At 40.1% G+C, this 13597-nt stretch overlaps 1 protein-coding gene across 3 annotated transcripts in view; it reads right to left on the reverse strand.

Annotated features, from left to right (window-relative positions):
* Positions 1 to 13597, reverse strand: part of ZMAT4 (zinc finger matrin-type 4) — a 328792-nt gene that overhangs the window by 7165 nt on the left and 308030 nt on the right. The gene's annotated exons all lie outside the window — the stretch shown is intronic.

The following is a 13597-nucleotide window of genomic DNA, read 5'->3' on the forward strand; positions in this document are numbered from 1 at the left end:
AAGTCATAAGGTTTTCAAGGGGTGAGAGTTGAACCCTGGGAAAGATCAGAAACAAAAGGAAAAAAAGCTGGTGGACATTATGTGCATGGAATTTATCTCATGCTATTGAAGACGTCCTCTGGCTGCACTGAGGCTGCCCAAATAGTATTTTCTAATAGTTGACTATTAATCCTAAAGATACATTTTAGAGGGGAGTGCTGGACCAGGTAAAAATCCTTACATAGATTTTCTTATCCCTTATCACTAAGATTTAAATATCTTAGTGGAAACTGACAAATGAAAATTCACTAGCTACAAAGGAAAATGCATCACTCTCCTAGAAGCACACAATATATCTTGAAATTTTATTTAAAAAACAAAAAAGCTGAATAGAATAACAAAAGAAAATGGAGACTACATGCATTTTTTGTTTTTTGTAAAAACAGCTTTGAAATTTTGCTTTGGAATGACCCTGATAACCCCAACAACTTTTAAATAGTTATAAAAAGAAAAATGCTGTTTTAGAATATTTACTTTCTGTTACCATCCGTTCATGACCTAAGGAAATTCTGTAGTTGTTGCCACCTTCATGAATTCATGTGACATAAAGGTCGGAAGTTCTTACTAAGCAAACAAGTATGATCTCATTTTTATAAACTGCAAAGATGAACATTTTTCAAATTAAAATGAGTTTGAAGTGCTGCATCCGCATGTCGTTGTTGAAGACCAAACATGTCCACAAGTGAGCAATCTTAAGTCGTGATTACATCATTAGAGGAAACCAGAAGAGAGTTCTTTTTTTTTAACTTATAATAAAAGTGGTATATTAAGAACTTAATTCCATAATGCAAAAGAATATCACATTCTTCCTTTTAGTCCAAATAATTATTCAGATCTTTCTTGAACTCCCAGAAGTAATGACAAATTAAAATGCCTTTCAATTCCATATAGCTTTTATAATTATTTATCTGTTACTGTTATTATTGCTGGAAGGGCTCCTTCATATTATAGTCTGCATCCTATTTGATACAAAACAACACGGAAAATTTTGCTATGAATAAATATGCAGCCATCCAATCCAAGAAGAAAATTCTTTTTCATCTGAGAGATAAGCTGCATAATTCATGTATTTTCAGAAATTTCTTTAAATAGAAAATTGAAGAAAAGCATAGGAACAAAAAGAATTCATTACATCATTTCCATTTGTGGTAAGAGCAATCTTTGTTCTCAGAGTCTTAAATTTGATTTGAGTTGAAGAGACAATTTTCATTGCACTGTACACATACCAAGGATACTCATAGAGTTCACTTGATTTTCAACATATATCATCATAAAAATGAGGACAACATAGCCTCCATTTCACTTCCAAAAATAAGTAAGTAAATAAATAAATAAATACGGTAACAGTAACTGAAGGCTACTAGCGAGTTTTCTTGGGGTCTTGGACTATAGTTAGAAAAACTTAAAACCATTTGGATTGTGTACCTCTATCTTCCAAAAGGAGAAATTTCCATGCCAGTGAACTGTGTGGCTCCATCTAACTTCTCCAGCCCGTTGGAGCTCCTGCCACACAGGAGAACATGATCACCTCTCACGGCAGGTCTTGCATTCCAAGACCCCAAGCCAGATGAGAATCACATTTGCCGGACCAGTTAAATAAAAATGCTTCTTTCTACTAGTCATTCTCTTCCCATTCTGACCTGGGAGGTTTAGAGGGGGAAGTGTTCTAAACGGGGTATGAGATAGTAGTCTCATGTCGACTAGGAAGAACTTCTTAATACCTGAAAAGGAGTCTTAAATATTGAAATGAAACCGTTCTCACCATTAAAAATGACCAGAAATGTATGCAGTCTTTGTGAAATACTACCATGATGAGGGAGAGAGGTGGGGGAAGCCTTCTGACCAAGTGTATTTGAAGGTGATAACTATAGCAAAATTTACTGATTCACTTGTCCCATGCTAAATTTAAACTGTTTGGTACACCAATTAAAAAACAAGCCAGAACTTCCTCAGTCATTATCAAGCCTAGTTTCTGATTGCCAGGGAGCAAGTTTAGTGTGACATAAAAAATGAAATCATGGACCATGGCTTATATGAAATGATGCGGCCAGAATTTATTAGATGAGGAGGAGTTATGTCCCAGACATTTTCCACAAACATGTTGCTGAACTGTCAATGACTTTGCACTTGGTCAACCTACTGAAATGTGCCATGAATGACATTCAAGGACTTGTCACCTTTGCTCAATTTATTAAGATGGCATAATGAGAAACAAAATTAAATTAAATTTCCAAAATTGAACGTCTCTCATTTTTCATTTTCTTTCCCTGTATTCTCTAACTTGGCAAATAAAAACTTAGGGCAGAAATTGAGTGTTTTCCTAGGCATGTTGTTTTCTCCCTCACTCCATAAACAATCAACCACAGATCTCATTGGCTTCCTATTTCACTCTTAAATATGTCATTTCCTCAGCTTTGCCTGGCCATGGCCTATTCCAGGCCCTTGACATTCCACTAGATTCTATCTGGCATCTTTGCAACCAGCTCTGCTGCTTCATCACACTGTTGTGGTAGTTCTCTAGGTTCCCATCACCTGCTGCAGAAAAGTATACCACACTAAAGTCATTTGTGATGTGACCGCTGCCTTCTCCAGTTCCATCTTATTGTCAATCATGCCCTCCCCAACCCTCCCACCCCCACGCCCCCATAATCACTCTAAACTCTGATCACAGAGAATGACTTGAGGTTTTGCCACGCTCTCACATGCTTCTATGGCTTGCACAGACTCTTCCTTCTGTCTGGGAACTCATCCCCTGCCCCTTTACTTGCCTAGCTTTTCACATCCCTCTCAGCAGAAGCATGCTTCCTTGTGATATCCTTTCCTAAACTTACCCTGGCCCAGCAAAATGTATTTGAAATATTTTGAGCAGCTATGTGGAAGTAGAGAACAAAACCTTCAGAATATGGCCAAGCTACAGGAAGTGATCAGTAAACTGGTATGCTTAAGACAAGGTATGAATGTGTTTTGCTTCTGAGAAGGGTGAACGGCAGGGGAATGAGGAAGGTTGGGCAGAAAGGGGAGAAGAGAAAGAGAATGTGGGAGCAGGGGAGGAGGCATGGAGAGAGTGGAACCAGAAAGATGGCTTTGTTCTGTGCATGGTGCCATCTCTGTGTGATACCTAAATCTCTGATAGTTGTCTAAACAAATGAAATACTTGCAAAATGTTACTAGCACAAGTCTATGTAGTCTGATTGACAAGAGGAGAGCGTAGCACTCACAGTTATAGGGGGAGAAAGATACAGAAAGACCACAAGATATAGGGAGTTAAAAAGCATAGGCAGGGTTTTGGATCCCAACAGACTATTATAAACTTTGTTGGGCAGCCAATCTAAGATGATTGGAAATGTGATGGGGTTCAGCCAACATCTCTGACATCTGGGTGACACAAGATGAATTTATCCAAATCTTTCTTGGGAAACAAATTCTGTCTATGTATGACCAGTACATAAAGAAATTATTTGAGAAAATTTAGGAAATTAAAAGAAAAGTCAGATATTATGAACACTCAAGAAAGTGTCATTATTCAAAAGTATAGAATATTTTAAATGAATGCAGCTCTATCACTTCCTAAAACACAGAGTTGCAAAATAGACAAGAGCAATTTGTAATTAACTTACCAAAACACCTAAGAAAACAAGCCTCCCCTGCTTATATAGAATTAGCATTGTTTATATGCAAATTAATGCTCCTGATGTGCTTGAGAACAATTTATTCCTTTAAGAAGGCAAACATTCTCTTTATAATCTTGTTTACACTATTCATTTGCTTTGCAAAACATTTTTCATAAAAATCACAAAATAATGAAATGTTAGAGGCAGAAGGGACCCCAGATATTACAGGAAAGTCCAAAGTCCTGATTTCACAGAAGAGAAACTTGATGGAGCCTCTGACACATCCATATAGCCTCATCATTCCTGAGGCCTGCATCCTTACTCCTGGAGCCCCCTTATCTATTCCTATGTCAGGGGTTCTAGGCACAGCCGAGGCAGATGCAAAGAGAGCAAGGAACCTGCAAAGTGCTGGGCTTTGGGGCATCGCCAGGGTTCATCAGCCTCCTAGACTGATGCAGGAGAGTCCAATACCCCTATTTAGAGAACTGGAGGCCTGGCTAATCCCTGTTTGTTTCTAAACTCAGCTCCTACTTTATCTCTTGCAGGAAATCGTTCCTGACTCCCTCTTCCCCCTACCCTGTCCTAGCCAGGTGCCCATCCTAAGGTCTTCCCTTTATTGTGTCTCTAACCATATCATATGGTCATCTTTTGTTTACTGTCTGTCTCCCTTTCATAGAAGCCCATGTCTTTTTGTGTTTGGGCATGGCCTGACACAGAATCAATGCATAACCTTCCCCAAATAAACACATGAGGAAAACTAGAGAGGAAATCTATTGCCATATTAGGAAGAAGTCTGTCTCCCAGATACTCACAGTCCTCACTCCCTGTCCTATCCTGGGCAAGTCCATTCCCATCCTGAATTTTCAAAGAAAAATAATTAAGTTGTCAAAACCTCTCTCTCTAATTATGTTCTACTGTTTTTCTAATAGAATCAAAGGGCTTATGATATACAGTTAGAAAACTTGGCTTTAATGTTCAGCACCAATTGTTACTAGTTGGATATTCATGTAGCGTATTTTAAACTTTATTTAGCCTCAGTTTATCCATGTGTAAGGCAAAAACATCAATAATATCTTCTACGGGGGGGGGGGCATGAGGATTAAATGAGATAATATACATGAATGTGTCCAGTAACCACTAAAAATTTAGAGATTCTTGTGTTCTCATCCTTGTTCTTAATCACTTGAAAAAAAGAAAACCCTCTGATGCAGCTGTTACATAATAAAAGAATTTATCTAGGTTTTGTCCCAGATTCTTGGAGTGGAGGTCCTAAGCCCTGGGCGTTTCCCAATTGATAGGAGTGCCATGGTAGGCCTCGCTAGTTTATGTTAATGAGCTGACTCATGGTGGGTTCCTAGATAATTTCAGGATGGGACTGGCCACGCTAGAAAGACCAACAATGTAATTAAAGGGTTGAGGCTTTAGCCAAATGATATTAGCAGGACATCTAGGGAGGGGAGGACGGCTGGAGATTGGTTCAGTCATATGGCCAATGATTCAATTGGTCAGGCCTAAGTAACAAAGCCCCGATGAAAACTGGACAGTAAAGCTCAGTTGAGCTTCCTGCTTGGTGAACACATCAATATGCTGGGAGGACGAGTGGTGCTTCCTGATTCCATAAGGAGAGGGCACAGAGTCTCTGCATTTGGGACCCTCTGAGGCCTCACCCTGTGTGTCTTGTCTGGTTCTGATTTCTATCCTACATAATAAAACTGTAATCATAAGTCTAGTGCTATCCTGAGTGTTGTGATTCCTTTTAGTGAACTCCCATAGCTGAGGAGGTAGTGGGCAAGCTGGAATTTGTAGCCACTTGGTCAAATGTGTAGATTGCCTGGAATCCCAATGCTTATAGATGGTGTCTGAAGTGAGGGTGGTCTTGTGGAAGACTGTGCCCTTACCATTTAAAGTCTTCGCAAACTCCAGGCAGCTGATGACAAAATTGCATCGTATCATTGCAGTAGCAAACCTATCTGATGCTGCCTCTGTGAGTCAGTGGACAGAGGCCAACCCCACTTCTTTGTGGGGCAGGCACTGAGCAGGTTCAAGGTGCTAGACCAGGAACTTTTCTGCATTAGAGCATATGGCAGAAGCAGTTCAGCAGTTGTCAGAGAGTGAGCTGTACCACTAAATGTTGAATCTCAAATCTCAGCTATGATACTTACCAGCTCTGTGGCTTTTACCTCAGTTTCCTGATTCATAAGATGGGGATAATATAATAATGGCACAGACTTCAAAGGGCTGTTATGAGATTAAATGAGTTAATTCATGAAAGTACTATTATCTACCTCATACATATGGAACAACAAATAAAAGTTGTTTTTTATCATTATTAGTATTAGGATTATTTACTCTGCTGCATGGACCCCTGCATTAGGCAAAGTCAATTATTATGTCTGTTACCTAGCTGGCCTACTGGTGGTAAAAATAAGACTAAAATGATAATGCAATTTTTATAACAAATTATTTGACAATTATTGTATTATTATCAAATCCCCAAAACATTATGTGATGGAACAAGTGAACTCTGAAAGAGCATTAATTTAAGATCTATGACTAGATTTACTGCTACATGGCTACATTGCAACTATCATTTTATTTAACCAAGCCTCAATTTCCTCATCTATTCAATGAAGAAAAAGACCACACCATTCTCTAAGCTCCTTCACCTCTGACATGCTGAAACCCTGTGGCCAGGCAAACGTCACTGCAGCAGAGAAAGACTCAATCTTTTAAGTCATTCGATTCCAAATTCGGCAGGTTCCTGTCAGCCCCATCTAAATTATCACAAACTCTAAAATGACAAATCCAAAGCTAGAGGGGATTCTATACTAACTTTCTTTTCTTTTTTTTCTCCAGGCTCAGAGTTCATTTGGTAACAAGCACCAAATACGAATACAGCCAAACCTTTCAGCAGATGTTCAAATCCACCTTTGAAAGCTATTGGCACAGTTTTTCAGAGCCAAACTTTATCTTAATAATGTGTTAATAGGTCAAGGAAAGGATGGAGAAAGCCAACATGTGCTCGTGGAGAATTTCTGGAGACGATGGTCTGGTGCAGCATCTTTCAGGGCATCTAGGTCTGGACCAAAACTTAACAAAAGATATACTACAAAGGGCAGCGGTGTCTGCAGTATCTGTGGTAGGCAAATTCAATAACGTGGAGACAAATCAGTGACATCTAAGAACCACCTTAGTAAAAATCCACCATGATCTCCCATTTTAAATAACTATACCCTCCATGTTGTCCCATTAGGACATCTGTGATGCAGAGTGCGGTGCACTAGTGTGCAGTCTGCAGCCCCGGTGCCAGTTGACACCATCTGAGTCTTGCAATTAATAGCAAGTGACTTTTTACCTCTCTGAACCCCAGTTGCCTAATCTCTAATTTGGGGATAAGATATTGGCTTCTTAGGAGTTTTGTGAGGAAAAAATGGATTGATGAAACTCTTTGTAAATGGCAAAATTGGTGGTAAAGATATTCAAACATAAATCATTAGAACAATAGCTTTATAAAACTATATGATATCATTAATCCTTAAAGACTTTTATACATTTTAGTGGAGATAATGTAGTGGGAATAACATATTAGCTAACTGCATCATCATCCATGGTTTGCTTATTTGATGAATCTCTATCACCATGGACTTCAAGTGTCCAAGGACTTGACTGTAATATACTTAAGCTATAAGACATTTGTCAGGCGAGGGGGTCCTGAAAACTTTGGCCTAAGCAGTCAGGAACTGCGAAGGGCAATGAAGCCAGTGGTGGAGAGGAGCCGGGAAAGGATGCGGGGAGGATTTGCATTTATGTATGGGAGGGGCTTTTAAAATATATTTCCATCTCACAACTTGGTCTTAACCAGTACTAATGAAGTTGGTGATCTAGTTTAGGAGATTTTCAAGCTATGTCAAAGGTGCCATCTTGCTTTTTCTTGCTGATTATAGTAAACTGCAAGAGTGATAAATTGAAGGAAGAACTGTTAAACAAGAGTCAAGACTTGAGGATTTTGAAAATTCTCAGCCTCTCTAGACAGCAAAAGATGCTAAAGTTAAAAAATATTTTCTGAGCACTGTCACGAAAATGTGTTTAAGAGATAAAGCTGAATGAGACTGCATCACCCTTGGTTAAGACTTCAAACAGGTGCCACACAATGACCTTTAAAGAGATTAAGGGTGAGCTTTGACAGGTTGTCTCAGTGGAACAATAGAGCCCCTAGGATGTGTAAGCGCCTGGTTTCTGAGCCTTCAAACAGGAGCCAAAACTAGAATAAGGTTTTTCTCAAAGATTGTGGGTGTGATTTTTTTTCTAGTACAGTGAACCCCAAAAAGATTCACAAAAATCCTAGAGTTTTTGAGAAAATGGTATCAGCAGAAACACTGTCATTTTAGAATGATAGGAGTGGACATAGTACAAAATAGAGAGGCTACTATGAAGTATGACAATTAAGTTCGCAAACTTGCCACCATGAGTTTACATTGGAAGCACTGTACAAACAGCTGGGTCACGTTTCATAACCTTGGTATATCAGTATCTCACAGTTGTGTTCATGTTGACCTGTGGCGATGTCTTGCTGAGTGGTGTTCCTTATTGTTGTTGTGTGTTGTTGTGTGCTGTTGCGAGAATGTCTGAGCTTGAATTAGAGCAACAAACAAACATTAAGTTTCTTGTTAAACTTGAAAAGAGTGGAAGTAAAATCAGGGACATGTTAGTCCAAGTTTATGGGGATAATGCCATGAAGAAAACGGCAATGCACAAATGGATTAAACATTTTTCTGAGGGGAGAGAATGCGTCACTGATGAAGAGAGATCAGCACAGCCAGTAACGCACAGAACTGATGAAAATATTGCAAAAATTCATTGAATTGTACGTCAAAATTGTCGGCTGACTGTGGAAAGCATAGCAGACCAAATAAATAAACATCAATTGAGAAACAGTTAGGAAAATCTTAACTGAAAATCTTGGCATGAGAAAGGTGTGTGCAAAACTGGTCCCAAAGAAGTTCACTGATGAATAAAAGCAAAGGAGAGTTGAAGTTTGCCAAGACCTTTTGGAGAGGCAAGATGATGTTTTGGGCCATGTTATCACTGGTGATGAAATATGGGTGTACCAACTGGACCCTGAAACAAAGCGTGAAAGTGCACAATGGAAGTCAGGCAATTCTCCACAACTAAAAAAAAAATTCTGTCAGTCCAAATCAAGAGTCAAAACGATGTTGCTAATGTTTTTTGATATCAGAGGGATTATTCATTATGAATTTGTACCAACTGGACAAACAGCTAACCAAGTTACTATTTGGAAGTGCTGAAAAGGCTGCGTGAAAAAGTTAGACAAAAACGACCTGAACTTTTTGCCAACAATTCACGGTTCTTGCATCATGACAATGCACCAGCTCACATGGCACTGTCTGTGAGGGAGTTTTTAGTCAGTAAGCAAATAACTGTATTCGAACACCCTCCCTACTCACCTGATCTTGCCCCTGATGACTTCTTTCTTTACCAGAAGATAAAGGAAATATGAAAGGAAGACATTTTGATGACATTCAGGACATCAAGGGTAATATGATGACAGCTCTGATGGGCATTCCAGAAAAAGAGTTCCAAAATTGCTTTGAAGGGTAGACTCGGCACTGGTGTCCGTGCATAGCTTCCCAAGGGGAGTACTTTGAAGGTGACCATAGTGATATTCAACAATGAAGTATGTAGCACTTTTCCTAGGATGATTTTGTGAACTTAAGTGTCAGATCTTGTAGACCCAGGAATTCTACTGTCAGGAAGCAGGTCACACAAAGTATTTTGGTGCAAATGTGTACTATTATGAAAAAAGAAGGATGACTCAGAGGGCAGATCAAGGTGAGAAGCCTCTGAAGTGGCTTCTCTAGATCCCTGCATCCAGTGTGATGCCATCTCCTGCAGTGTGGGCTGAATCTGGTGACTTGTTTCTAACAAATGCAGTATGAACAAGATTATTGCAAGATTATGTTATAAGACTGGGATTTCCATTTTGTTCCCACACTCTCTCTCGCCCTCTTGCTTGCTTGCTCAGATCACTGTGAGCTGCCCATGCCCAGAAATGCCTTTATCAGGTAGTTTGTGAGGAAAGGAGACCCTCATTCCAACGAGTCACAAGGAACAATATCCTGCCAACAGCCGTCGAGTGAAATTGGGAGCAGATTCATCCCTAGTGCATCCTTCATCGAAGTCTTAGGAGAAACCCAGAGCCAGAGTTGAGTCATGCCTGGATTTGTAACTTACAGTAACTGTGATAATAAATGTTAGTGTTTAGAGCCACTAAATTTAGGGGTAATTTATTAAACAACAATAGATAACTAATTGTTAGTGTTATGAATTGTATTGTGTCCCACCCTACCCTCACAATTCCTATGTTGAAGTTCTAATCTCCAGTACCTCAGAATGTGACCTTCTTTGGAAACAGAGCCTTTGCAGATGTAGTTGGTTAAGATGAGGTAATATTGCAGTAGGGTGGGCCTCCAATCCAACACCACCAGTGTCCTTATAAAAACGGAAATTTGGACACAGATATATATATATATATATATATATATATATATATATATATATATATATATGGAGAACGCCATGTGAAGATTGGAGTTATGCTGCCACAAGCCAAAGAACTATCAGAAGTCAGGAGAGACGCCTGCAATAGATCCTTCCCTAGCACCTTCAGAGGGAGCATGGTCCTGCTGACACCTTGATCTTGGACTTCCGGTCTCCAGAACTATGAGAATACAAATTGCTGTTGTTTAAGCCACTCAGTTTGCGGTACTTTATTATGGTAGCCCTAGAAAACCAATAGTACTTAAGTGGGAGAAAAATTGCTATTATGGAGTATCAAATAGGAGAAAAACAACCAAAGAATGATTTTCTCTAATCCTAATAGTCCTCTGAAATGCTGACACACCCTTCACCAAAACCTAGGAAAAAAAAATCTATGTGTCTCTACTCAAATGCCATCACCATGGGGCTCTTCTGATCACAGAAGTTACAGGGCCAATGCAATGAGTTACCCAGGTGGGCATGCCCCTTGAATCATGACCTTCTTCACATGCCTCAGACAGGTAAGGGAGTAGAGTAGCCAGAGGAAAACAGAGCAGGGCAAACCCCGTGGCAAAGTAAAAAGAAAGGTCAATGGAAGGAGAATCTGTGTGTATCTCACCTCCTCTATAGATTTGTTCCTAAAAAATAAATAAATAAAAAATTTGACTCACTCTTGTGTAAATTAATTTGCAGCACTAGCTGACCCATTTAAAGAACCACAGGATAAATCATTTTAACAAGAAAAAATCTTCTAAAGTACCTCTTACATGAGATTAGGCTCTGTGGAGAAACACACCCCAGCTCAGCTCTGAATGTGACCTAGTGGTCTCCTAGGCGTCAAGATCCATCAAGTCTCAAACCCTATACATATTCACTTTTAATTAATAGATAAAAAGAAATTGATTATGGAAAATTCAGGGCTGAAAAGCAGACTCTCTGATTAAAATTCATGCTGACTGCTCTTATCCAGAGCTGGCAAGTCCTGACCAGGAAGAAACTCCTTTTTTGTGGACTTTTTTAATACTTGAGAAGAATGACTGAAGAAATGAATTACATTGCAATGGTCCTCAGAGGGAAGCACCCATTCCTGAGGCAGCATAATTATCTGCTTCTAGCCCCTGACCTTTACTCCCTGGTGAGTGACAGAGAGGGCAGGAAGAAGGGAGCGGGGCTCTCCAAGGCTCCAGGGAGCCGCAAGTGCTAGGAAGTGCCCTGCTCCTGATTGCTACAGAAATGCAGGCTGTGCACAGCGCATAAAGCTGCACTGAAATAATAGCTCGATACAGCTTCTGCCAGATCCTTGGAACAGACTCAAACACATCCTGCCACCAGGGGCTGATCTGAGTATAGTTTTTGAAAACATTTCACACATACACCAAACTAATATGGAACAAATATGGAAATGCAATCATGATAAGGAGTGACATTTCTCAAGGTGCATCATTTGCAGTATTTTGACTAATTCCCATTTCTGAATGGCAAAGCAGCTTATGTTAATAAGCAGCAAACTCCAGTTAGATATCTGTGTGTGCCATCTAAATGGAACCCTTGGCTGAGCCATGTGTGTCACCAGTCTTCCAACAGTTTGTGAGTGTGATCCAGCCAGGGTGTCCGAAAGATGGTTTCCAGTAATCTCACAAAGCACCTGGCATTTGACTTTTGTGAGTATACAAACCCCCCACAGTTCTGTTGTGGATCTTGTTCCTTTCCTTTCTTGGCCTCTCATACAGATCCCTCACAGTTGGACACCCGGACCAAAATTCAGAGTTTAGAAAGCAGAAATTCCCTGTATGGAAGCTGCTTCCGGATTATATGAAATATTTAGCTGGATATTTGAAAAGGAAAAAAAGCAAAGCGTGCTGAAAAGGACTTGGATCTTGGGGCCAAACAGATCTGGATTTGAACTTACGCCCTGCCATTTGCTAATTATGTGACTTGATTCAGCTTCCTCAATGCAGTCACCTCATCTATAACTGGGAATGTTAATATTCACCCCTTTAGAGCCAGGCACTGCTGTAATGTGCTGAGATCACAGCAGAAAATCAAAGTGGTGAAATCCATGCCTTGTATTTTTGTATAGAGAGACTAGCAATGAATGAAAATAAGTAAATTATATTTTGGAAGGTGATAAAATCTATGAAGAAAAAAAAAGCAGAGCAGGAGATATGGAGAATGTGGGAATAGGAGAAATTGCCATTTGGAGGTGCTGGGAAATTGCCAGGGGACACGCGGTTGTTGGGGGGAGAACAGGCAGAGGGATCAGTAAGTACAAAAGCTCTGAGGCAAGAACCCTCTTGCGGTCTCCAAGGAGTAGCAAAGAGTCAGTGTGGCTGCAGCCAAGGGAAGGAGGTGGAGGAGTGGAAGGAGGGCAAAGACATAATTGGAGTGGGAAGGGATAGTTGGGTATAGGGCTTGCAGGCCCCTGCACAGGCTTAGGCTTTTATGATGAACAAGATGGAAAACCATTAGCGTGTTTTGAACCAAGGAGTGGCCTGAACATTAAGGATTTAGTGAATTAAAAGAAGATGAAGATAAACAAGAAAGGTGGTGGGTAAGGTAGGGAGGGGGAGGGAGAGGAGGAAGGAAGGAAGGAGGCAGGAAAAATGATATAAAGTATTTAGCACATCTCCTGGGACAGTTAGGTACTTTAAAAATGCTATTTTGAAGCCCTCTCCACAATCCCCAGAGAATCATAACAATCTTTCCTTCTCTTCCCATTTGCTCCAAGACTGTGATTTACGCATACAATTTTGGCTAGAAATTTTTATGTTGACTAAATTAATGTCATGAAACTTAAATAACAGAGATGAAGTTTGGAACCAAAGCATGTTGTTTTAGTAGAGAGTATGAGGATTTCTGCAGGTGATTTCTGCCTTGCTGGGTGATGAAAGTCAGATAATGTTTCACTATCCACCCATCACCAGTTGTCCAGAGATAAGGGAGCTCTTGACCAGTGGCTGCAGTCACTCCACACATCTGTCTGGAGAGTGCAAAGATGTGTTCTCCCAAAACAAAGGGAGAAAGACAAAGATAGGGATGGGGCTGAGAGAGTACCTTGTCCATTTGGTGAGAAATCCATTTTTCAATCTCATGATCGCATAGTCATTACGCTAATCTATGGCTGTTTTTTTCTTGGCTGATTTCTGCTACATAGACAAAGTCCGAAAGTGATACAGAGATGCAAGAGAAGTGAGCTCACTAATGCACTGCCTTTATAAGACCTGAGGTGGTTGGCTCACTGCAAGGTTGGTGGTTAAAATGTCTCTTGAGGAAGAAAGGCTCAGAAACCCCCAGGTTGCATTAGGGCCACCATTGTCACAGTGAGGCCAGCACCCCAGGCAGAAAGGGCAGATTAAACAAAGGATTTGCTTACGGCAGTTTGGTGCATT

This window comes from Rhinolophus sinicus, chromosome 16 (assembly GCF_057876585.1).
Source record: "Rhinolophus sinicus isolate RSI-liver-muscle chromosome 16, RSI-T2T, whole genome shotgun sequence".
Lineage (NCBI taxonomy): Eukaryota > Metazoa > Chordata > Mammalia > Chiroptera > Rhinolophidae > Rhinolophus > Rhinolophus sinicus.